The sequence below is a fragment of the Rattus norvegicus genome, chromosome 19, assembly GCF_036323735.1.
Source record: "Rattus norvegicus strain BN/NHsdMcwi chromosome 19, GRCr8, whole genome shotgun sequence".
Classification (NCBI taxonomy): domain Eukaryota; kingdom Metazoa; phylum Chordata; class Mammalia; order Rodentia; family Muridae; genus Rattus; species Rattus norvegicus.
Window position 1 is genome coordinate 36,035,682 of NC_086037.1, and position 26,555 is coordinate 36,062,236.

At 48.1% G+C, this 26,555-nt stretch overlaps 1 pseudogene; it reads left to right on the top strand.

The window, feature by feature from the left end:
* The first annotated feature begins 2,313 nt into the window (after positions 1-2,313).
* Glul-ps2 (glutamate-ammonia ligase, pseudogene 2) lies at positions 2,314-3,480 on the top strand (annotated as a pseudogene).
* Positions 3,481-26,555: the final 23,075 nt, after the last annotated feature.

Consider the following 26,555-nt stretch of genomic DNA (forward strand, 5'->3'; position numbering starts at 1 on the left):
AACTTAGAAAATGCACCACAGACATGTCTAAAGCCAATCTAATGGAGGCAATTTCTCTATTGGGATTCCCTCTTCCCAAGTATGTCTAGTTCTGAATCAGTTTGACAAAAACTAAGCAGCAAAAGAGCGGTTAGCAAGACCTTTCTTGCTTCGTCATACTAAGGTATTACTTTCAGTAAAAAAGGGTTCTATTCTCACAACCCAATGACCTCACCAAGTTCCCACCTTTTAAATATCATCACACTGAGACTATGACTTCAACTCCCCAAATTAGCACAAAACTTTCAGTCCATCGTACCTGGATGATGTTCTTGCCTGTGGCTTCTCCAAAACGCAGTTCTTCACCTTAGCCTTAGAGAAGAGAAGGCTGAACATTTCTAACTTGTTCCTATTGATTCTATTTGTTTAAAATGTTATCAGATCTCGAGAGGAACACTGAAATAACATACCTACCATGTGCAGAGTCTGGAGGAATGTAACTCATGGAAAACATTGGAGTATTATGTGTGGTGGTTTTAATTAGAAATGTTAATTAATGCTGACCTGAATCCACCAGAAAGAAACATATATTTGTAAAGAAGTTAGGCAGTGTATTGTGTGGGTTTTGCAGAGATGTGGGCATTTTAGTTTGAAACTCCTGCTTAGCGGTCAAAGCTTAAGACTTGGAACTTAGAGATTGGATCTCTTTAACAAGATTGATATGTAGACAAATAAGTCACAGGTTCAATCCTGCCTCAGTTTCCTCTCTCCTTGAAAAGAGCAGAGCTATAATCTCTACACAGTTTTTGAGAGATCAGTTCGAAAGTCCAGTATTTTGTGCAGTTGGAGGCATGGTGCTTGGGCACAGCGTCTCTGCTCTCTACTTCTCAGATAGTGCTGGGCTCACGGGTCACCAGAAACAGATGAAGAGGCTGCCCTCCCCCAGCTCTAACCATATATGCAAATAACACACAGCAGGACTGAGGACTCCAAACACTAAGACCCCTTTCCTGTTTGTCACTCCTCTCGAGTGCTTGGCAATAATGTAAGGCAAATATCAGGAGGCCAGCGGGGAATTACTGTTAAAAAAAAATTAAAAATGCTGGTGTGTTCTGGTGTAATTAAGCAATATAATTAAAGTTCTCCTGTTGATGTCAGCTGGCAGGGGATGCAGGTCACTGTTTCAGATGTCGCCAAGGTACCAGTGTTTCTTTGCTCCTTCCAAGGCTTATTCATATTTTATGGTTTTTTGTCTCATTCTGACTACCAAAAACACAGAGAAATGTGTACGTATGTATCTGCCCCAGCAGTCTGTAACTTCCTGGAGGGTTGTGTCTTGATCACCTGCCTTTCCCTGGGGGACTACAGGATGCTGAGAAGATAGGTGATTATCCAGGGAGTTCTCCCTAACACTGACTGATATGATACATATTCCCATTCAGAACTTTATTCCAGTCAGCCTCACTTCCCACCTCTCTGTGATGGTCAAAAGGAGTCCTGCAGTTGTAATAGTAAGTGAAATTGCCTGGTAACATGAAATGGTAATCCGTGGCAAGAGGAACTTCTGAGATATCCATGAGGCCCACTCTGCCTCCGATCTCTCATTTTGTCAACAAACATTCACGCAGAGTCTTCCGATTGACACTCGAAGCTCTGTATACAAGGGATAGCATGATAAGCCTGCCAGGACAGCTCCAAAGAGGCATACACTCTAGAGAAGGTCACAAAGAGAGAAGAGGGAAGCTCGTGCCATGTGTTGGCAGTGGGTAGCGTTTATGAAGATGACACAATGAGGAAGCAGATGGTAGCAGGAAAAGGCTTGTGTAAGGGACAGAGAGGACAAGTTGGGAGACAAGGAATCTAGGGAGAATGCTTAATGAAAGAAAAACGTCATGCCTCAAATGTTGGAATGTGGTTGAACATGAACATGGGGTATAGCTGAAAGAGAGAAAAGGTCTATTTTGTAGAACACAAGGCAGGGGCAGGGTGATGGATGACAAGGTTGGAGAGATGAGGGAATCCCTTTAGGTGGGCCAGAGAACAGAATCTGAGTTTTGTCATAAGAAAGAGAAGTCTCTGTAGGTCTTGAGGAGGGAGACATGTGACATTATGTAGGACAAGAGCTCTCAGCTGCATGGTAAAGCTATTACAGGAGCGTACAAGCAGATGCAGGCACATAGTTTGGGAGGCTACCTTCAGAAATAAAAGATAGACCCTTCACAAGATCCTGGGAATGAACAAGATAGAGAAGGGGAGCTGAGGATGGAGGATGAGTAAAGATCTCTTCATCTCTGAGGCCTATCCACCCATCCACAGTGCAGAACATCTCCTACCATGGCCACCTTAGCAATTTCCTACTTGAACAAAGGCATCATGCAAATGCATGTGCCCCTGCCATGGCACAAAAAAGTCCAAACTGTATCTGGGCTGATGGCACTGGAGAAGGGCTGTGCTGTATGACTCACTTCCTGGATTCTGAGCCCAAGTATGTAGAAATGTTGCCTGAATTGAATTTGGATGACTCTGGTTCTTTTCAGTCTGAGGACTCCAACAGTGAAACATACCCCATCCTGGTGCCATGCTTTGGGACTACCTTCTGCAACGTGACCCTAACATGTTGGTGACATTTTTAAATATAATCAGAACCCTTCAGAGATCAATTAAGGTCACACCTGTAAATGGACAGTGAATTTGGTGAGTGACCAGCATCCTTGGTTTACAAGGGAACATACTCTCAAGAGAACAGATGGGTACCCTCTTGGTTGGCTTCCAGAAGCTTCTCTGGAACCCCAAGTTCATATTACTATGGTGGCAGACAAAGCCTATGGCAGGAATATTTTGAAGGCTCACAACTGGGCCTGAATATTTGCTGCAGTCAAGATTGCAGGGGCAAATGCAGAGGTCATACCTGCCCAGTGGGAACCCACATGAGATCATATTCCAAATAGGACCCAATGAATATGAATGAATCCACATGGGAGGTCATCTCTGGGAGGCCCACTTCATCTTGTCTTATGTAAGTGAAGACTTGGAATGATAGCAACCTTTGATTCTAAGCCTATTTCTGGGAACTGGAATTGTGCAGGATGTCTGACTTAGATAGGGTTTCATTGCTGTGAAGAGACTCCATGACCAAGGCAACTCTTATAAAGGACAACATTTGACTGGGGCTGGCTTATAGATTCAGAAGTTCAGTCTATTATCATCGAGGTAGGAAGTGTGGGAATGTCTAGATAGGCATGGTGCTGGAGGAGCCAAGAGTTCTACATCTTGATTGGAAGGCAGACACTGTCTTCTTTGTGGCTAGGAAGATGGTCTTAAAGCTCACCCCCATGGTGACACACTTCTTCCAAAAGGTCACACCTCCTAATAGTCCCACTTCCTGGGCCAAGCATATTCAAATCACCACAATGTCATTCCAACTTTAACACTAAGGCTACGCGGGAGGAGAAGATTCTGAAGGATCCTGGACAGTGCCTGATGTCTGACCAGATTTCATGAAACCTCCAACATCAAAGCCTTCTTTTGCTAGTTTTGCCTACCACACGCTATCATCTGCACTCCCTGAACTGTCAGCCCAGAGAAGAACAGTTACCTCAAACACTGTTGTCTTTCTACCCATTGCAATGAGTTTTCAGTGACAGAAGCCATCATTTTCTCAACTAGACTGAGGAGGAAATCTCCCAGTAAAGAAAGGAAGTGAACTAGACTTTAGCTACCAAGCTCTTCCTGCTCGTCATTCTACTGAAACTTTTCCATCCCCCACTGTTCCTAATTGTCTAAAGTCTTTTCTGTTTCTAAGAAAGAAAGAAAGAAAAGGAAGTAAAAGAATACTTCCCAGTCTCCACCTTAGAAGACAGAGGTTGGAGTGGGTGCCTGCCTATGTCCCTGAGGACCTGTGCATCTAGGCCTTTAGTATTTTGAAAGTTTATGGTTTCACAGGTGCATGTCCCAAGGGTGGCTGGCTGCAGGTGTGACCATGGTTTTCTGAGCAGCATCCTGCAAAGACGAAACGTCATGATGCCTCCCTACCCTGAGCTTCGAAACCAGAGTCTCTTCCTGCACTAGGTAGATACATCAGAATAGCACATCACGTGGGCAAGGGATATGTCATTATTTACTTGTCACTGAATGCTTAAAAAGAATTATAGAATCCTGACTGTGTGGCAGAGGGGAACAGATAGAGTAACGGTTTCTGTCACTAGCTTTGAGACACTCTATATTATAGCACATTGACCTGCTATAAACTTGATGTCTTTCAAAGTGGAAGCAACGGAGAATGAAGAGATGGCTCAACCATTAAGAGTGTTTCCCACACAATCACAAGAACCAGAGACCAGATCACAGAGATGGGTTTTCTGGCTTCCTGCCTAGCCAAGGAAGCACAAGGTCACAGTTCAAGGAGAGACTTTACCTCAAAGGAAGAGGTAGAGAGTGGTGGAGGATGCCTTCTCCTGGCCTCTGTATGAGGCACAAGCTATGTGTTCATGAACTCATAGAACACTCACTCACACACGAATACATAAATCTTCACAAAAAAGAAAAAGATTTTTAAAAAGCAGTATAACAGAGTAAAATGCTAAACCAATACAGTTTTCTACAGTTGTCCTTGAAGATGGAGGAAAGAGACACAGCCCCGGGGCTGGGGATGGGAGGTGGGTGGAGAGAGAAGGTGGCAACGATCAAGAGACAGATTCTGCAGTAGAATCATTGCAAAGGATGGAGCACTGCAGACATTTTAACTCTCCCCAGTGTGACTCAGGAAGGGGCCTGGAATGTGTGAGAAGGATTTCCCAGATACCTCCATTGATCATGTTCTACCGTTGCCCTAGGAAAACCCAACCATGTATTATGACTCCGCCAGGGAAATGTGTAAACCAAAAGCTACAATGAGCCTCTACTACCATCCAGTCAGAATGGCTACTAACAAAATGCAAGCTACAGCAAATGCTGGGAGTATGCATGGAAAAAAGGAACCAATATCCACTGTTGCTGGGAGGATAACTTGGTGGGACCGTTGTGGAAAATCAGTATGATAGTTTCTGAGAAGCCTGGAACCAGAGAGAAGAGCCAACTACTTCCAAATATGTAAGCACCATGCTACAGAGATACCTACATATTCCTGTTTATTGATTCACTACTTACAATGGACTAAACATGGATTTGTTCAGGGTAGGCATGGAGTTAGGGAATCTGAAAACAAAGAATAGCATCCCAACACTAGTCTTTCATGAACGGACAAAAGTTCCTGGGCAGGTCAGTACTGACCAGAGACACTGTAACATACGCTTGGCCAATTCAACTGCACTTGGGCACATACCTGGCACGTGGACTGTGTGTGTAGCCTGCTACTTCATTGAGTACAAACAGGGTCTTCCACAGATCACTTAAGACTGGATGTGGATAAATGATATTTCCGTCCAAGCACTCACTTCCAAGATCATATAGACCAGCCATAAGACTTCCTCGTCTGACAGCACTTCCTAAAAATAATAGTTTGAGAGCAGCTAGGAAAATAGGTGCATCACACTTTCCCACTAAAAGGGTCATCTCTGACCCCACCCTAACCTTCAACAAAAGCTACAACTCAAGGCGGGGCAACCTGTTCCTTCCAGCTTCCAGTCTCGCTTCTGTACCGTGTGCCTTTAAGTGCTTTTCTTTAAAAGCTTACTTGCAAGTTGTCTCCTCTTTGCCTGGGAAGGCATCTCAGCCACCTCACCCAAGGACAGAGCTATTGTTCCTGCTTGTCAGTAACAGAACTGCTAGATGCAGCTAACAGATGAATGGAGGAAAAAAAGCTGTAGTATATTGACACAATGGGAATTCAGTCACAAAGAAGGAAGTGCTGTCCCTTGTAGCAAGGAAACGATGGAGCGGGAGGATGGTATGGCTTAGTGAAGTCAGACACAGAAAGTAAGGCACCCTGAGTTCTTATTCCACTTGGAAACAGGGACCTGAAAGGAGGGGAGGGATTACTAGCAGCTGGAAAAGGTGCTGGGTTGGTGGTATCCAAGAATGGTGTCTGTCAAAATATTAGTGAGTCCAGTCTATTCATGAATCTAATATATGTAGATAATATATGTAAATAATTACAATAATAGCACTTTGAAACAAAGCTACAGGACATGCTTCTAGGACAGGTGCAGGACTTGTCTCACTATGGGGCCTTTGCTTCTCCATCAGTGGGTGCTGCACAGACAAGAGGAGGCTCGATGCCCCTCACGACCATCACCTAGTCAGAAGCTGGAAACCTCACTTGCAAAATGAACTTAGCCTCCTTGTGTGTGTGCCTTATACAGACGCAGGCCCTTTAGCTGAGGCCACCACTCAGCAGCCTCCTAGGGGAAAACACAACCTTTCAGACAGCTGACAAAATACCTTGAAAGCAAGGTAGCTCTGGGGAAGACCTGAAAAGCCAGAAGACACTCTGTGACAAGACAACACAGATTTCTCCATCTTGTATTCTTGCCGAAGCTATTTCTGGTCTCTCTAGAATCTGAGCTCCCTGATGGAGAATCCCACTGAAATTTATCCATCTCCATCCTAGGAACCCAAGGTCAAGTTGACCCAGCTGACTTAGCTTCTGTTAATGGCTTACATGTGCAAAACCTCTCTCCCTGAAGCTGCTACAAGGTACTAGGATATGGGCTTTGCCTTTAAAAACCTCTTACCCTAAACACTTAGGGTAAATCACTTGGGTCCCAAATACCTGAGTGTAGTACCAGCTGGTTGGAATAAAGACTTTCAATTGGCCATAAACTGTGTCTGAGTGGTCATCTCTGGTGGGGTCCCCATAACAACTCCAGACATTTATAGGTCAGTATGTCCTGCCGAGATATGCTGATGAACATGGGGACCTGTGGCCCTAAACATGGGGTGACAACCAGACCCGACTCACTCTAGCAGAAGATTCTGGGGGGAGCTCTATACTTCATGCTGTTAGCTTGTCGCCCCCTCTTTTGCCTGAGCTTTAGTTAGCTAGTGTTGGGGAGCCTTAAAACGTGGAAGATTATGAGGAAGTTACAACTAAGCCCTGTGTCGCACAGCGCTGTGTCTCTGCTGCATTCATCCAATGGCATTTAAGGCTCATTAAATTTTGAATCCTGTGTCACCTGCCTTAGGCTCAAAATAGTTCTATGTGGCTTTTGTTTCCCAACTCTATTTTAATGGAAATCATCTCCATTCACCTCTCTGTTCCCTTCTTCCTGCTAGCGATAGCAGATCTTTAATAATCTCCAATACAGAATTACTCACTCTGTGAACCTGTCGCCTGGGGGAATACGCTGGACCTTGACGGGTGTAAACAGTTGATGGTAGAGACAGCAGGCACAGCCTTAGAATGCGCCTCTCTCCAGCTGTGGCCTGCTCTGGCTGTGTGTAGGGCACATCTGAGAAGAACACGCCCACTAGAAGCTTTCACACAGTCACTATGGCACAGCACAGCACAGGTCACCCCCCAGAAAATTCTAGAGTCTGATGCAGGAGAAGCACGTGCCTCTTGGACTGGCAGCTGGGTGTCAGTCCTAAGAATAAATCTGGTGTGGCACTGAACACGTGGCAGGCGCTCATCTGAGAGCGTCTGATTGGACGACATCAGGACTGTCCTCCTTGCTGTACAAAAGGAGAGTAACACAGAGAAGCTAAGCGATTGCCCAGTGTCACAGAGCAAATAAGCTGTGAAGGCTGGCTTCAAACACTGGTCATACAGAGTTGGAAGCTTTATCATAGCCAGTCTTGTGTGAGCACTCTACCTCGCTCCAACTGACGGTTACCTCACAGCATGCCTGGCAACCATCAAGGGCTAGTTTTGTTTGTTTTCAGAAACACTAGCTATCTAGATGAAATGAGCTAATGTTTTAAAACTGGCCAATGAAACCATTACAAAATATATCTGTGAATGGGGAATGGTGTCCGTGCCACCTCTGCCAGACCTCTGGTTTTCCGCTAACCCCTTAAAATAAAGTTCCATGACTTTAACCTTTTCACACTAGCAGAAAGCCTCCTTCAGAGCCAGGCATGGGACCGGAAGAGCAGGTGGGGATTCAGTCCCAGGATTCCGACTGACAACCTGAATGTCACTCTGCAGATAGAGCAGGCAGCTTCCCCAGTTGGGACCTCCCAGCTGCCTTAAAGAAGTGTTTGAGGGAGATTGCTCTGTGGCTGGGGGATACCTGCCCTGCCATAACTCAGAGCAGCAATTGTAGCAAGCAGTGCAAGAAATGTCAGCTCTCATTAGCCTGCGAATAAATCTGCCGCTGCGAGGAGCAGGATTGAGGGACGACGGGAGAATGCCAGGAAGCGGAAACATATGTTGTTCACACAAAAGCATCTCCACAATGGGCGTCCTTCCTCAGTGCGGAGGCACCTGGAACCGGGAGGCATTGTAGTGCCTTGAGTAGCTGCCTCCCCCTCTCCTCCCCCTCTCCCGTAGCAGGAAGCTGAGGCTTCATCCTCCCTGGTAGGAGGTTCTGCTAAGTGTTCGCTGACACAGCTGAACAGTCTCGGAATGTCATAAAGAGTAAATGACTTGATAATGCAAAACAGTAATTAGGATGTGGTGCATGTTGACGCTATTTACATATTTTAACACCCTGATATTAACGAGTCTTCCTGATAGTACACAAATGAGCCAGCCTTCATGCAGCTCCTCCTCCCTGATGGCCCAGATAGGCAGGCCTCCAAAGAAGCAAGTCTCACCCCCTCTTCTCTCCTCATTTGGTATTGCATTCCTGGAAGGCTCACTGGGAGAGGGTTGACAAGTGGTTAGCGCCAATCCCTCCTTAGGACATGAGGTGAAGCTGTCACTGGGCAAACATTTCTGCTGCCTAGGGTGATGGACTGTTGATAAATGTGTATGCTAGACAGATGAATGGAGGTAGATAGATGATTGGTATATGTGTCACGTGTCACTTCACCGAATTGGGAAGAGGTACAGGTCATTGGCCCTCAGGGGCCATTCTGCCCCAAGCACCTTTAATTAGGTTTCAGGTCACTGAATACTTGTCCTCAGTCACCACCTTAACTCCCATCTGCACACAAAGAGAGAAATCAGAGGTACCACTCCATAACTATTCTCTGTGGCAGACAGTTTTCAAGTTGCTGGGATCCAGACCTTTCATTGGGCAAAAGCATCTGACTGAAGAGCAAGAAATCAACGAATCTTGCCCCCAGCATGCAAAGGGGGAGATCACAACTCAGAGTGGGGAATAATTTGCACAAGAACGCACAGCAATCTGGCACAGTCTGGGACCTGGAACTCTCGGTTCTTGTTTCTAACAAATACTTTCTGTATCATGACACTTGCCTGGGCATCATTTCCTGATTTCTGCCCAACAGATAGATAGTTCCTTGTACCTGAAGATCTCATCCTGCCGTGTGTGTGTGTGTGTGTGTGTGTGTGTGTGTGTGTGTGTGTGTGTGTGTGTGTGATGGAAGGCAAGCCAGCAGGCTCCCAAAGCCCTGTGTGGTGTGGTGATGGTGGTTGCCAGGTAACAGGAAGACATCATGGCAGGGAGCCTGCCTTGGCAGATACGGACAAATGGGAGCGGCAGGGGTTGGAAGAAAGAATGGCCCTGCTTGGTATGAGGGTCCTGAGTCAGAAATGGGAGTCCAACCTGAGGCAGACAGGAAAGACATTACAGTCCAAAGAAACTTGTCTATTAGTAGGAAAACTAGGATCAGAAACCGACACGCCCAAGGCCAGTCATCCCATCAGCTGAGCCACGGCTGTGAAGTGAAGGCAGAGGACCCGGGATTCCCACTGAACCCCACTGAGCACGATGACAACCTCCTAAGGGGGGAGTAGCCCCAGGGCCAAGTGCAGAGGGTGACCAGCCACCTCCATGGCTGTGTCTGTAGAGAGCTCTGTGGGGCTGGGCCTACTTACCAGGGCCCCTCCTTCCCTGTCAAGCAGCCTTCGGAAGGGAGGCAGAGGGACAAAGCAGCCTATGAGAAGGAATGAGGTTGACGTCATGGGGTCACTCAGTTGAACAGATGGCAGGCAGATATTGGTTTTAACTCACACATGGTTGAGTAAATAATGTTTAAGTTTTGCTCGCCAGCCTGGGGAGCCAAGCAGATCGCGCGGGGTAGAGGTACGGCCACCTCCTGCCCGCTTCATCTGCTCTTGCCGGGGTTTTCATTTCCTACCCTGTTTGTGCTTTAGAGCACGGCTGGCTGGTCAGGAAGCCGGTGCCCTTGGAGGCAGGAGTGTGTGCAGAAGGCGGAGGGAGGGGGCGAGTGGGGAGCAGGCCAGCACTGCAGTGTAATATTGCAGTGTGTGCCTGGGTGGCATCTGCCACGCAAAATCACTGTCAAGGCCCCTTGCCTAGGGCACTGGTGGAATTTCAATCCTTCATAACAAAAAGTCTCCTAACGCAACATACCCCTTGGTCTTCCCCATCAATAAGATTGCTTACGGGTCGGTCCCGGATCTGATGAAGCTTCCAGACTGAGCTCGATCCTGACTCAGCTTCTCACTGGCGCTAGGGACTTACTTACCTAAAGGCCCTGGAGTCTCGGTTTCCCCATGGATATAATAAAGAAGTTGGCACTGGCCTTACTTTCTTCACAGGGAAGGCATGAGTCGGGGCTGGGGCTGGGGAGAAAGAATAGTGAAAAAGCACGTGGCAGACCAAGAGGACGAGGATACTCTGCTGTGGGAGAGATGAACCGCTCAGAGGTGGTTTCCCATCTCTGGTTGACTAGCCCTCCAGATACAGAAAGAATCAGGGTTCAGAAGCCACGTCAAGGAGCTCTGATCTGAGGGAATGGAGAAGAGACCACAATTATGGGAGTGCCTGAGGTAGGGGCAAGAGTAGGCTCTGGTGTGACCCTGTTTTTCTTTGTCTACTTTGTCCAGATATGAAGTTGGACTGGTGTCCTTTGGGTCTCCGCTTCTTCGTACATCAAATGGGCATTGTAACAACTACTTCTCTGGGATGCAGTGATAGTAAGTTACATATAGGACCTGGGTGCTTGGCTCACCACAAAGAACCCAACATGGACTATTGTCATAGTTAACAAGTGCCACACCAGAGCTCTCCCAAGATGCTGGCAGAACACAAAATGACCCATCCCAGACTCAGGGCAAGGGCAGGGAGAGTTCTGGCTGAACCTTGAAGAGTAAATTAACAAACAACTTAGAGAAAGCAAATCAATGCTGTAAGCACATATGGAACACAGATGGATTAAGAAGTGCCAAGCAGGTGGGGCGCCATGTTTATACCTGCCTTCATACCTGTCCTCCCTGGAAGCCTCAGGCTATCGATGGCAAAGGCCTCGTAGGCTCTGCCAAGAGCCACCATGGCCCCACATAAGAACAGCTGTGGCTCTAGCTTGGGGACAAACCCACGTGACTGTACTCCCACAAAGTCCACCTTTGAGCACTGAATAATTTTCCTATGCCACAAAATAGGACTTTTCTCCTTTTCAATGTAGAAGCCATTCTGACCTCTTGGCTCATACAGAATTAGAAAGCAGGCAGTGTTTGGTCTCGGGCAATGGCTGACCATTGTAGAGTAGCAGTAGGGAAGTGATGGCTCCTGCCCAGACAGTCTCTGATGGAGCAGGACATAACCCAGAACACACAGACTTAAGTACAATGACAGGGGTACTTTGTGAGGAGGTAAGATAGGACTTGAAATCAGCACATACAGATAAAAGTTAATAGTCCAAAGCCTACACAAACCGAGGATTCACTTGAAGGTGGACTGAAGCTTAGGCACGGTGAGAACAGATAGACAGCCCATGGGTCTGACGCTGATGCTTGATAGAGGGGAAGAATTGTCTGGAAGAGAGAAGACACATCCAGAAGCAGGCATAGGAGGCTTGGCTTCACGTGGGCCTACAAGTGATTAATTCACTGTCTGTGGAACTGGCCTTGGTTTGATGGAAGGGAAATATTTGAAAAGGGATTCACTACGTAAATACCTTTTGTGATTCCTTTTAACATGGAGGGACAAAAGGAGGGACTGCATCAATGCCTGTTGAAATGCCAACTCCCAGGCACTATTATCTCCTGAGTGTAATGAGTCTCTGTCTTGTCAAAGGACAGAGTAGGAGCGTCTCTGGCATGGAATTCCATGCACCGTACATGCTTTCTCCCATGCTTGTAGGTGTTTCCTAGTCACTAGGCAACCACACTCCCCTTCCCCACTCCTTCTCCTAACATCTGCCTTCGGGGGATGTCACCAAACAGAGTCTTGGAGGAGATTTAATTAAAACATAAACGTCTGAGTGGGGAGTCTCACAGTTGACACTGTCAGGACAGGGGCAGCACGGACTCTGGTGCCTTTGCTGTGGGTCACCTCACTGACCAGTTGCTTTGGTGAGGGTAAGAATTCAATGGGACAAATTTGTACAAGGCTAGGTGTGATAGGGAAACTGAGGCAGGCAAATCTAGAGTTCAATACTAACCTAAGCTATATAGCAAGAACTTTACGCACACATACACACACACACACACACACGCACACATGCACACACACACATACACACATGCACACACACAAACACACATGCACACACACACACATGCACACACACACAGACACAGACACACACACACACATGCACACACAGACACACACACAGACACACACACACACACACACACACACACACACATATTGCTGAGCATATGAGCAGAACTTGTTCACATAGGAACCCTGACTCTGAGATGAGAAGTTTGGAACCTTTCTTTTCCTGACACAGCCCTCATGCCTTACACCATTCCCACATTCAGCACATATGCATCACATGTGCAGCACATGCATGCGGACATTCATGAGAGCCACATAACACATGAAACACATGTGCACAACCAAACATAGATCACATTCACCACACAGGCTCCTCAGAAGCATACCAGTCCAGTCACTGCCAACATGTCCCACACAAACACCCGGCACATGTCCGTGAGTGCTGCTGGCTGGCACATGGACTCTTGAAGTTCCGAATGTCCACAACCGTCCCGGCTTCACCAGAGAGAGTCATCCTTTACCCTGTGCCGTTTCGTTGCTGTTCTGCAGCAGGTGCCAGCTGCCTAATTTCAATCAATTAGCTTCTACTTAAACGCATTAAGTTTCTTAATGCTCCTGCACCAGGCCATTTGTACGGTAAATAGTGAAGGTGAAGGAGACATCACTCAAATTTGCCTTCCTGAGGAACAAAGCCTCCATTAGGGTAACAATGTCTCAGAAGCTTCAAGCAGGCAAGAGAGGAGGAGACTTACCTCGGGGACTGGGCTGGGGGTTCAGTATGACTTTCTGTGTGGCAGAGTGGGTTTGGCCAGGCAAAAGGTGGTAAGATGAGTTCTAAAGGGAAGCCCCAGAGAGACAAAGGAGTGTGTAGGGGCTTGAGAGGCGATTGGTGGACTGCACCTGGGAGGGTGGGAGAGGGACACTGATAGAAGTCTTGGGAGAAGGGTTATGATCATAAAGAATCTTTGGGGGCTCTGCTCTCCAACTCCAGGGAGTCTCCAGACAGGACCCGGCCCCAAATTAGGGCAATAGATCATCTTTGTGCTTCACCTCACTGTCTCCCCTGGTCTGTGGGGCCCCATACCCTATCCTGCCCACCTGCTCTGCCTTGCTCATGGGCTGGCCACACTGTACTTGGAGATGCCCTGTGACTACTCTCACCTTCTCCTGCCTCGGGGATGTTGCTGTCTAGTGCACCAGCTGCTTCCCTGCCTCGCCTGAGACCTGCTCGCCCCTCTAGGGAGTGCAAGCTAAGTCCCTGTACCATCGGCTTCTATTCTCGTTTATTTATCTACAGCTATTGTTCACGTCCATCTGTCTGTTCACTGAGAATCCCCAGTGCCTGAAAGTGCCCACACATAGTAGGTGTTATCTATGCCTGTTGGCAAGCAAGTCTTCAACCAGGTTTCTGAGTCTGACATGAAAACCAGTCCCCCACTTCCTGTCCTCATCGCCTAGAATTTCTCTTCACGCCTCCTACGACATTTGGTTCTGGTGGCCTGGTTCTTGCCTCCATCCTCAAGCCCGCCCTGCCTGTGCCTTCTCTGTACCATCATCTCGACAAAATACCCTCCAGGGTATACCTCAGGCTTGAGTCTCTCCTACAAAGCCTTCCCTGACCTCCTCTCCCTTCAGGAATGGTTTTTTTTTTCTCCAAAGCCCCAGTAACTTAGACACTTTGCTCAGAGGCTCCTGGGCTAACTGGTCTCTGGAACCCCCTAGGATTCTCTCTGTGCATCCCTGATTCCCTCAGCTTTCCAGAGGACTAAGGAAGGCTGTTGGTGGTTGGTCAGGGTTGGGCCTGGACCCTTCCCATTGAGTAGTAATTGGAAAGCCATCTCTGCTGTTTAAAACACCTTCACACAAATAGCCATGGCCTGGCAAATGCCACTTAAGAATACAGAGTTCTGGGGAACCAGGAGGGGCTTCCTGAGTGCAAGACACAAAGGTAGACATGATGACTGGAGTTGGGTGGATGGATCTGGGGCTGTAGGGTTTTAGCCCTTACTAATGTGGCCTTGAGCAAGCAGGCTCCCTCCCAGAGTTTCATTTCTTGCACCAGAATGGAATAATTAGCTTACACCCCCTTTCAGGAGTTTGGGGTAGAGTCAGTGGCATGGTGGACAGTGCCTGGATGCCCATCCCCCTCCATGCAGCAAGTGACCAGTAGGTGGGAATAATTCTTCTGTGGCTAAAGCAATGCTTGTCCAAAGGGGCAGGAAGTGCCTTCCCTTTCTTTTCTCGATACCTGACTCAGCAGCAACAAGGAGGCTGCCCTGGTCTCTCCTTGTCCCCTTCCCTCTTCCCACTCATTCCTCAAAACCTGACTCAGGTTGGGGGTCTACTCAAGCAACTGCAGAAGTGTGTGCCTGACCAGCGTTTCCTCCCAGGCTTCCTCCCCCACCCACCCTACCAGTCATGCCACATGGCCGTCCTCCCGGCCTGAGGATCCTAGCTGTGCGGCAGCCTCACAGCACATGCAGGGCTCACACATGCTCACCTGGTGTCTGGCACGCAAACCTGTGCAGCCATGGCCGAGTGCCCACTCCCGGACACAGTAAGGCCAGTGTGTAGCCCAGCAGATGGCAGAAGGAGGGGGCCAGGAGGGGGCCAGAGCTCCTGCTGGTGCTGGAGGTGAGGGCTGGGTGGAGGGAAGGAAGCTTGGTAGGCAGGCGAGAGATGCTGTAATGAGTGTCTGTGGAGTCCTGTACTGTGCGTCCTGCATGGGCTTTCCCTCGGTCCTAGTCGTGATAGCGAGGCTGTCAAAGGTTGAACCAAAGAGTGCAGGTGAAAATGGCTTTAAGGCTGACAGAATGAAGAGATACCAGATTCTGCTTCCAGGCCTAAAATCCATTTCCTCCCCCAAATGGACTCAATCAAGTTTCACATGCCTTCTGCTTTCCCTGGAGCAAGTGGTGTCCCATTGGAAAGCTGAGGAGAGCCCTAGGAGCTGGTCCCAGCCCTGGCATGGGACTGCCTTGCTTCACTCTAGCAAAACCTTGCTTCACTCTAGCTGATGCTCTGGGAAGAGTAGGACAGTCACAGAGATAGCATTGTTCAGATAAGTCACAGATGTGCCTGGCCTTAACAAACTGAAGGGTGCTGGGGAGTGAAATGGCAAGGTCAGTCATATGCCTTTAAGGAAAGAATGAGGCAATACAAAGGTCTGGGTGGCCCTTGGGGACAGGGAAGAGTGGGTTCCATGAGCAGAGCTTGGGGCATTCAATGATGGAAAGAGAGAATTCTCAGAGGTCAGTTAGCAACGGGACCATGGACTCCGGAGCTGATCTCCAATCTCCAGCTGCGGGGCTGTTAGAAAGTCCAGAACCCTGTCTTTACTGGAAGAATGGGGTGAGTAGTTCTTAGCCTCAGGGTGGCGAATGGTGAGGGAGGAGCAGCCCAGCGCTCAGGAACCCCATGATGCTTCAAAGCTATCATCATCCCAAGGGACTGTGGAAATCAAAATGCACCCTCAGGAAACTGTCCTGGTGTGAGGCAGTGCTCATGGTGAAGATCAGCGCTGTGCTAGCCTACGTTGGACCTCGGAATTCTCTGCTGCATTATGAAAGGTGGATTTGCTGCTCTTTCCCCTCCACAGACGAAAAGAGGGGGGAAAATGGAGCCCAAGTTTTAGTAGATGCTCAAGCCCATCTAGTTTGAAGTTTGGATCCTGACTCTGAGATCCGTGACATACTCCCCATCCCCGACCACTGAGGCTGCTCTTGGGCATGCCTCACCCAGCTCCTAACACTGGGAATAGAGGACTGGCACCCAGCAGCCTGCTAGATAGCTCCTCTCTAAGAGAGACAGGGCTCCTACCTACCCAATGCCTGCCTCTTCTCTGATATGGTTCCTAGTTTATGCTTGTCCAGCCCCTCTGGCCTCCTCACTGTCATTCAAACTCCAAACTCATTTCTAGCCAGTTCCTACCAACCACCAGGCTTTTGTTCTTAATGTATATTTTTGTTGTTGACACCAAAATACCTGAAAACAGCCCACAGGGCAGAATGTTTTTGTTGTGACTTACGGTTTCAGAGATGTTAGTCCATGGTCCTTGGCTCCACCGAGTCAGACAGAGCAGCATAGCAGAGGGAGCACGTGGAAGGCATCATTAGTTCACTTGTTGGCAGACAGAGAATGGAGAGGACAAGATGGAGTTTGTGAAAAGTTCTCTGCTGCCCTTTTATATTTTTCATGGACTACCAGCTCATGGGACGGCAATGCCCACATCCAGGATGGATATACTTCCTGTTAGTTCTCCATGGAAACGTCCTTGTGGACACACCTAGAGGTGTGTACCTACCCCATCCATCTCCCAGGTGATCCTAAATCCAGTCACAGTGACAATCAAAACCAACCATCTCACTGTCCCTTTGAACTAGTAGATATTCTGCTATGTTGTGTTTTGTGATCAATTCATGTGTCAGCTCTTTGATTGTCCCTTCCCTGGCAATCCCCACTTAGGCCTCTTTCTTCCTTAGAGCTGAAAGGACCTGCTGGTCTATATTCCCTTAGCCTTCTGGCTGCCTACACAAGAAACAAGGCCAGCCCATGGCCCCATGGCCCTGCAGGCTGATTTTGCCAGCACCTGATACAATGCCTGGCCTGAGTCCTTCTTGAGACACTCATGAAATGGAGACAGCAGGGGTGCAGCACCCCACCTCTGGCCAGGCTAATGTTCCCCAGAGACTGAAGGGAACTTTCCAGAAGCCAGTTGCCAGCCCTGCTGCTTCCTGCTTTCTCTGACAGCAGAGGAGCACATGCTGGGTCAGTGCGACCTGCTGTGGCAGCAAGCTCTCTTCCAATTTCAGTTGTCATTGAATCCCTGTTTGTCCTCTACAGGGGTCCCCCCCAAACTCAAGGAAGTCCCCGATGGCCAGGGCTACTGCTTCAGCCCGGAACTCCTATGCAGTGGCCCACAGAAGCGCATGAGCAGGAAGGTCCCCCATTGATTTTTCCAGGGACCACCTCACAGACCCAGGCTCTGAATTATGCATTGGAGATGTCGGAGTCGTGGAGAGAAGGCTTGCTTAAGCTCTGAAATGTCCATCACACACACAGCAAGACAAGCGTGGTGTGGGCAGCATCCGTCTGCCCTGTTCTCACTGTATCCCAAGTTCCATAGTCATGGCGGCCTCAGGCTCTGGCCCAGGGAAGCACATTTTATAGTTTTGGTTGTTCTCTGCCTCCCATGATTCTTTTTGCTTCGGAGTAGCCCCTGCTACAAAGCAGGTCTAATGAGTGGCTGTGTGGTGTCAGACACGTGACTGAACCTCTGTTTTACTTACTGTTAAGTGAAAATAATCATCCTACCTCTTCACAGGCCTGTGACGACTTAGTGTGACAATACACTTGAGATCACAGAAAAGGAACCTAACACATTTCTGTGATTGTCGTTGCTACTTTCCATTGAGAAATGGATACTTATTAAAATAAATTAATCCCCAAATCTCAGTGGCTAAGACAGCAAAGGTAAGCTTCCTGATTTCATTCCTTGCTGGGACTGGGAGATCAAAGCTCCTTTCACAACCACAGAATCTCATTTACTCATTGGTTGAAAGAAGAAAAGAGAAGCCTGGTCTGAATGCCTATCACACCTACCCTCGGTCCATTGGCTGGCGCTCTGTCACATGGTCTTGCCTAACTACAGAATTTTGGGAAATGTAGTCCAGGTACTTAGTGGGTGGGGTGGATAATTTGTTTCAGTTTAACCCCCACCTCCTCCCACCCCAGTTATCAGAGCTGCCATGGCAACTAGGAAGGTATGGACAGACAGGAAGAACCCACGGTTCTGATTTCTCCCTTCAAACGCCCCAATGACCTCACTGTCTCCCTATAGCGCCTCAGGCTTGGGGCTAAGGACTTCTGAGGGACATTCCAGATCCAACTCGGGGGGCTGTTTGAGCCTGGTAGGGATTGCGGTGAACCTGGGACACAGAAACTGGCTGGAAAGGCAGGAGCTACTCCAATCCCAGCTAATTCAGGAGCCAATGTGACCCAAAGCAACAGACCTGGAATTTCTATGTGCAGATTCCCAGTTCCTTGTATGTAAATTTAGCACTGCTTAAGACACAGTGAGCCAAAACCAACCAACCAACCAACAAACAAAACCTACAAAAAGGCGAGAGTTGGAGAAAGTCCACTAGATGGGCAAAAGCAGAAGAATCATAAAGCAGTAACAACTCTGAACTTTCAGCACAGAGGGAGTTGAAAAACACAGCATAGCCTTTTCGTTGGCTCCAGCCTCTAAGCCAGTGGTTCTCAACCTTCCTAATGTTGAGACCCTTTAAAATTATTCCTCATATTGTGTTGACTTCCAACCATAAAATTATTTTCATTGCTTCTTCTATACTTTGCTAGTGTTATGGATGGTAATGTAAATATTTTTTGGAGACAGAGGTTTGCCCAAAGGGGTCATGACCCACAGGTTGAGAACCTCTGCAGTCTATGCCAACCATCTGGGAATGACAGCTGGGAACAGAATGCTCAGGTGAGAATGACAAGTATTTCTTCTAGTTCCTTCCAAAGTTCCTTTCCCCTCCAATTTATAAAGATTGCATCAGTCCTAGAATCTGTGTGTTTGGGGTTTTCTTGGCAGTAGGTGTCAGGATGTGAGGGCTGACTCCTGAGGCTGCAGCTATGGAGGCTGAGGAGTACAGATGCCAGTGTGTCACATTCACCCGAAAGGCAGCCGGTTCAAGAGCCAAGGAGAGCTGATGCTCATGTTGAGCGATGAGGCCAGAAAAAACACACATCCTAGCCGAAGGTAGGTGGGCAGGAGGCTTCCTCTCACTAAATTTTCTTGTTCATTAGTTGTCAGCTGACTATGTGAAGCCATCCGAATTACTAAGACCATCTGCTTTGCTCAAACCTACTGGCTTTAGCACAGTTAGTCACGAAGTCGCTCACAGACACGCCCGGCATAGTTTGACTAGATGTCTAGGTGTCTGGAGACACACAGCAGAGTCAAGTTGACACAGAAACTAACCGTCTCAAAGGCTGCCTTCTAGTCCTCTGGAGGTGGAGAGACAGTTTCAGCCCACTGTTCCAAACTCCACCCGCCACCAGGTCCACACCCAGGTCATGACCCACATGGTCTATTCCCACTTAACAGCTTCTGCCTTGGGACCAGAAAGGACCACATTTACCGGACACATTGCTGTGACTTTATTGAGTAATTTGTACAAAACCTCCAAGAATAATTTATTCACCCAGCAGTGTGAGACGAAGGAGAGAAAATCAATAGCACAGTGTCTCAGTCATTTTTAATTTTCTAAACCATGAAGAGATCGTATTCCATTTCAGAGTACTTGCAGGCAACTCAGTCTACGCCTGTGTCTTTATGGCCGACTTTCAAGAGTGCCTGAAGAGATTCATTGGGGGCCCAGAAAACCCTGAGCTCCATAGAAACTGCCGGAGAGGGCCTCCTGAGGAACCCACATTCCCCAGGCTTCTCCTGACAGCTGGGAGAGCCTTCAGAAGGAAATCAACATGTTGCCTTACATCAGCCCTAAGTCATGCTGAAAAGAATCCAATTGCCACCTCTCCAGCAACACAAAGCTGTTATGACTCCTTCTCCTGCATCCAGGTAATGCACAGGCTGACACCTTGCTCAGCTTCCCTTGCTGGTTGGTGGCGAAGAATATGCAGAGCTTTTCTGGAGACCGTTGTGCCTGAAGAAGAAATTGCTTTGTTTTCTGCCTGCAGTCAGCCGGGAGGAAGGCAAACAGAAAGGCTTTTCATTAAAGAGGCAAGGCTCAGCCCTCATACACACAAGTAGGTTGGACTAGAAGCCTTTCCAAGCCTCAGTGGTCTCACCTGCACAATGGGCCAGGTTTTATTTACTTCCTTAGTGGAGGTCAAAGTCCTGAAAATAGCCATCTCTGGTGCTAGATCTTTGGGGTTGTGGGCGACAGAAATCAACTCTGGCCGCCTTGACAAAAATCAATCCAATGGAAGCTTATGGCCCACAAGCCTCTGGGAACAAGACTGGACAGGGCAGAGCCAGGCTTTTGTGCAGATTTCATATTTGTGGCTTCTCAGCTCCAGCCTTTGCATTTTACTCTACGATGTGGATCTGTGGTTTTTCTGAACATTGAAGCTTTGGTGAGAGAGGCTTCTCTTGGGTCTCCCATTCTTCCCTCTGCCTAATTTCTAAGGGCATCTGTCATTGGGTTTAGGGTTCATCTTAAGACCCTTTGCCTGATAGTCTTTTAGGAGGGAGACACCATTTGACTCACTATGAATAGCAACATCTTCATTCAAGGATTGCTTAGTCACTCACCTCCAAATTTAGTAATAAAACCCTTACGGCCTCTTCCAACCAAGGCCTCTCCAGAAATCTCAGCAACTTGATGCAGGACAGAGGAAACATGGCCGATCCAACCGGATCTCCATGGAGAAAATGCCAGAGGAGAAGCAGACACTGCTGACATGGATCATCCATCAATATCCCGAGAGCAGCCATACTGGTCTACTGATCAGTTGCTATTACAGTCTCTCTAGTCTCCATCTCTGTCTGTCAGTGTCGTCTTGTCCTTAAGCTGGGAGACAGAGACGTCACACTTTCAGTACCAAACTTGGCCCAGGGTGCTCCAGAATAGAGGGCGCTGCTCCTTTGTCACACCCCAACCCTTCTTATTAGGATCTGGGTGGCTTTGGGGATAGGAGTCACGCTTAATGACTTGTTTCTCACCACCTCTCAGAAGCAGAGCTCCTAATGCCTATCTCCCGGGAGTAGTCCTTAGGCAAGATTTCCTATTTACCCACAAAGTGCCAAGGACCTGATGGCCAACCCGCCATGATAGTTAATTGTCATTGCCTACCGGTTGGATTGAGAGACATGGAGGAGCTAAATCATACCTCCAGGCATGTCTGAGATTATACATCAAAGACATTTAGACCATGAAGGCTTGGACCTAACCAATGGATTAGTCCTTTAATACGTTCATATCCATTATGGTGAGGTAGTAGAGGTGGGAGGTGCACTAAATGAGGGATGTAGGTCACTAGAGGCATAGGCTATAGCTTACCCTGGCCCTCTCCTGTGTTTTCTTTTCTCTATTTCTGGGCAAACATGACATCAGCTATCCTGACCTTTTGTGGCTTCCCTGATAAAATGTCCTCAGTGAGCCTTCTAAACCCTGAGCATCAGGGATTGTGTCATGGCAATGAGAGAAGCGCCTCATACAGCCGCCTTCCCCAGACACAGACACAGCTGTTCCTTCCGAAGGAGGCAGCCATGAGAGTCTAAGGTATTTGTACTGAATCTTTGGGAGATGAGAGAGAACACCTTGAACAGCACCAGTGTGGCATACAGCTCCAAATATAGAGAGGAAATCCCACACGTTCCCTCTCTGGTGGGTGATTACATGTTATTATGTGAACAGTCAGATTTCAGAATAGCACAAAACTTCAAGCAGACTGACGGAGATCTCAGAATGATGCCCATTAGGTGATTTACAGCAGTTGTCCTTAGGTGGTGAGATTGTGGACTATTTTTACTTCTATCAGTTTCTTATCTGCATTGTCTCAGTGTTCTCCGGTAAGCATGTATCACTGTGGTAATGAGATTTTTAAGGTTACATAAAAAAACAATACTAGCACCTTGCAGTTACATAGTGCCTTGCCAGGTCTCACATCTCTAATCTAATTTCCTATCTGTGAGGTCAGGAGGGCAGATATTTTTATCTCTGCTTTATAGATGGGGACTCTGAGGAGCAGAAGATGTGAGATACGATATGCCCAAGGTCTGAGCGCAACCCCGAGACCAGAATGCAGTCAGGGTTGCCAGATCTCAGCTCCGCAGGCCTTGCTTTGAGTCAGGAACAAGCCTACTAGGTGTGGATGGCAATGCCAAAGACAGGTCCAGAAAATGAGTCTTTGCAGTGCCACAGGAGCAAGCCTAGAAAGAGAAGGGGTCCCTGAGGTTTGACAGATGGCTCCTGGTCAAGGTCAAGGTCTTCTGGAAAGGGAGTCCAAGGTATAAGCTGCAAGATGTCACTAGGAAATACAGCTATGTTGTCACCTTAGTCTGGAAACACAGTGAACTGTCTTCCCTTTGGTCCATCTGCCTTCTTAGGAAAGGCGGACAGGACTATCATCCTCCTCCAAGTCCGCTCAGTGAGGACTTTGAAACTATGCCCCTATCCCTGGTTCAACATGCTCACAACAGTGGACTGGCTCGCTCCTAAAGAGCCACTTCAGAGACACCTGCATTTGCTATCTCGCTCCTGAATTGTCCTGAGGCAACATGTCATAAATATTACAGGAAACAAGTCCAACTGCACTAATTAACTCCCAGAGACTTAGCATCCCCCTCCCGCTCCCCAACCCTGAAGCCATTCAAAGTTCTGAGCCATCTCACCGGCAGATGTGGGAAGGCAATGTAGGAAAAGTTCAAGGCCGGATGTAAGTGAACAGGAGTAAGGGGAGGTGCCTGGCTGGCTGCAGCCTTAGAACTTGTAAACAAGAGAAAGCTAGCACAAACATACCGGAGCAGAAAGGGCAACGTCCTTCTGAGGAGGATAGAGACACCATCTCAGGTGACCAGGCAGTGTCCTAGCTGCGTCTCAAGGCCAACTGGACTAGAGAACGGAACCATTTGGCTTGCTTGCTTTTCTCTCTCTGCCGTGTTCGCTGTGTATCTTGCATTTGTTGACTATATTCCTTCCTCCCGTAGAGCAGCTTCCGCTGGGGCACATGGTTCTTAGACGCCATTCCTGCCACCCCCGAAAGAATCAACCTCTGTCCTTAGATCCAACATTCACAAAGTATTCCAGGTCAAGGACATGGCTAGATTACCTAGAATCTGGTGCTCAACCCTGAACCTGTCAGCCAAGCCAGGACAGTGGAGTCCCAGAGCTACACCTGGGAGGGAGGCTGACAGAGTTCAGAGGAACACCATCGATTAGCTCTGGATTGGATGCCTCATGTCTGAAAAGCCACAGTGGTTCTGGTCTCTGCTTAGGTCATTTGCTGTAAGATCTTTAGTCTTCACAGCCACCCTTATGCAGTGGCCATCAATATCCCCATTATCAAAAGAGGAGGTTCAGACCATCGCAAGTAAACCACTCAAGTTAAGCAGCTAGTAACTGACAGAGCTGCAAGTTAAATTCATTTCTGATTAGCTTCAAAGTACATTTGCTTTGTACGCCGCGTTATGTCTTAATTTAAGAGGCATTTAAAGTAGTCTAACTTGGGCCAGAGAGATGGTTAAGAGCACCGACTGCTCTTCCAGAGGTGCTGAGTTCAATTCCCAGCAACCACATGGTGGCTCACAACCATCTGTAATGAGATTAGATGCCCTCTTCTGATGTGTCTGAAGACAGCAACAGTGTACTGATAATAACTAAATAACTAAATAAATCTTTAAAAATAAAAAAAATTAAGTAATCTAACTGCATGCAAAATCCTGCTAAGACTGTCTGGAGCCTACTTGGGATGGCCAAGCAGCAACAGGGCTACATACTAGGTACTGGGGCCAGGGTACTCCTTGAGTGCTGACTGTGTGCTGAACTCAGTGTTAAACATTTTCACATCGCTCCTCCAGGCTTGTCAAGTCTGATCCCACAGCTGTTAGAGGGTGGCTATTTACACTTAAATGAACTGAACTGAAATCTAAAACCGGTCACCTTTCAAGTGTTCATACCCCCAGGCGGTGGCTATTGTCCTGTTGGAGAGCCCAGACTGGGGATAGTTCAATGGCTACAGAAAGTTCTGTTGGTTGGCACTGACAGGGAGAGCCAGGCAGTATACACTGGGTTTGCTTCTGCTCTCCATTGCATACCTAAGACTGAATAGGATCTCAATAGTTTGATGAATGAATGAATGAATGAATGAATGAATGAATGAATGAATGAGAATCATCACAGGTAAGCTAGATGAAATTATTTATTTAACTAGAACTTTCTGCAAGTGCACAGGTGCAAGTGTGATCACTGCTTTCCCTAAAGATAGCACCTGTTTAGCTAAAGTTAGAGTAGGTGAAGAGACACAGCCACAGTACAACCATCCTGTCCTGAGCGCCTCTTCTCACTCAAATGTCTACTTCTGAGCACTGGCCAACCTCAGAAAGTGAAGTCATTAACCTCATTTTACGGATAAGAAAATAGAGTTTAAAAAGGTTAAGCAAGCTACTTATAATCCCAGAGCAAGTACATTTCGAATGCTCCTCTGCCCACGCCTCGCTCGGTCAGGCTGCCTTAGCCTTTCCTCTCCGTGCCCGGGCAAACACTGTGCTTCTGGCATAGTTTTCAGATTTGGAGTTGAACCTGACTCTCTTCCCTCAAGCAAGCGGATGCTTTGTCCCCTTCCCATTTCCCCCAAGCCCAAGCCACGAAATAATCAATTTGCCCGCCACACCTGGCCCCAAGGTGAGTCCCCGCCCCTCACAGGTCTGCCGCGCCTTGCGGAGGAAAATGATGACTCTTCTGCGCCCCCTTGTGGCCAGGTGAGGCATGTGCTGAAAGAAACAGGGCAGCCCTTCTGTGACTGGTGGTCTTGCTGAGCAGTTCTAGCCCTAGAGCACTGCTGCTTGGAGTGTGGGGGATAAGCCTGTAGGGCGTGGCCAGTTTTGCGGGGGCCTTGCGGCTCATTACCTAAGTGTGTGCTTTCACCCAAATTACCTTTCCATCAAGGGCTCTCATCTTTAAGTTGCTAGAGTGCTGCTTTGTGGAGTAGCTCTTTTCTTGCTTGTTTATTTATTGCCTATATTTGATTAAGGCACATTATACTTATCAGGAGCTCCCCTCCCCCCAGGGGTCACTTTCCTCAGGCTTAATTTAATTAACCAGTGCTGACTTGAAGATGGGAGGTAGAAACAAAAGGTCTTCCTTATCCAATCTGAGCCCAAATAAAATCATATTAACACTTCACCTTTTGTTCCCGTGTAAGAAAAGCCTTTGGCGCACTGTATCAAAAGCTATTGAAATCATTATGAAGGAAAGAGAAAAGGCGGAGACAGCAGTGGCAGTGAATTGGGCCCCACCCTCCTTGACCTAATAGGAAAGAGAGATGAAGAGAAAGGAGAGGAGACAAAGAAAGAAACGATGGGAGAATGAAAGGGAAGAGAAGGAAAGTACAGCGCACAGTACTAGACTTCAAAGTCAGTCAGGGAAGGAGCCCAGACTGGAAGCCTCCTATAGGCATCATCGTGTTTGCTTGTTCACCTCCCACCACCCCTGGAGAGATGCCCGCCCCGCCCGGTACAGGGCGGCGACTCAGTGTTTGTCAAATATTAATAACAACCTAAGCAAGCAGGTTCGTGGGAGTCTTAGTGCTCTCTGGATGCTGCGCAAGTCACTGCTCCTGTGTGACCCTGAACAGCTTCCTCTGCAAGCAGGAGGACAAGGTGCCTTCCCTGCCTCCCTGGCAGGGCGCTCTGAGGACAAGAATGCAGAGGCTGGAGCAAGGCGGCGACACACCCATCCACGAGGACCAACGGAGTCCAAGCCACAAGCCCAACATCCACTCGTGCCATTGACCAAAGCAAGCATCACTTGAGCAGAGGAAGGGAGAGGAACAGAGGAACCCCAGACTCAAGTAGCGATGCTATCTCTATTCTCTGAAGGGAGAATGTGGGTGGGCTGGGTACGTCAACGTCTCAAACACCTGTCAAATTGCTGCAGGTCTGTGCCTCTTTGCCCAGAATCCTCACAGCTGGGAATAAATAGCATGCGACAGTGGAGGAACCCCCTGCAGAGGGTAAAGGTCACCAGGTGTGAGCGCCACAAGAAAGAGTTTATTAAAGCCCTGGCGGGCGAGCCTCCCCCACAGACTCCGAGGCTTGTCAACAGAGTTCCGTCTCAGTGCTCTGCCCAGGTGGCCGACAGCAGGTGCAGGCCCTCCTCCCCCAGTTCTACTAGAGACAGCGGTGGCTAATTACAGATGTGTCTTCTGCCTGCTAGAGGGCCATGAAGTGCCTTCCCGAGGTCACATGTGACAGGGTATACGGGATGGGAATAGCTAGAAGATACCAAGGAAGCCTCTACAGACCTCCAGCCTGTTCTGCTCTCCCACTTCAGAGCGACAGCAAAGCCCAGGTGATTCCAGGTGTCTGATTCCTAAGGTCACCAGCTTCCATGTAAATTATTT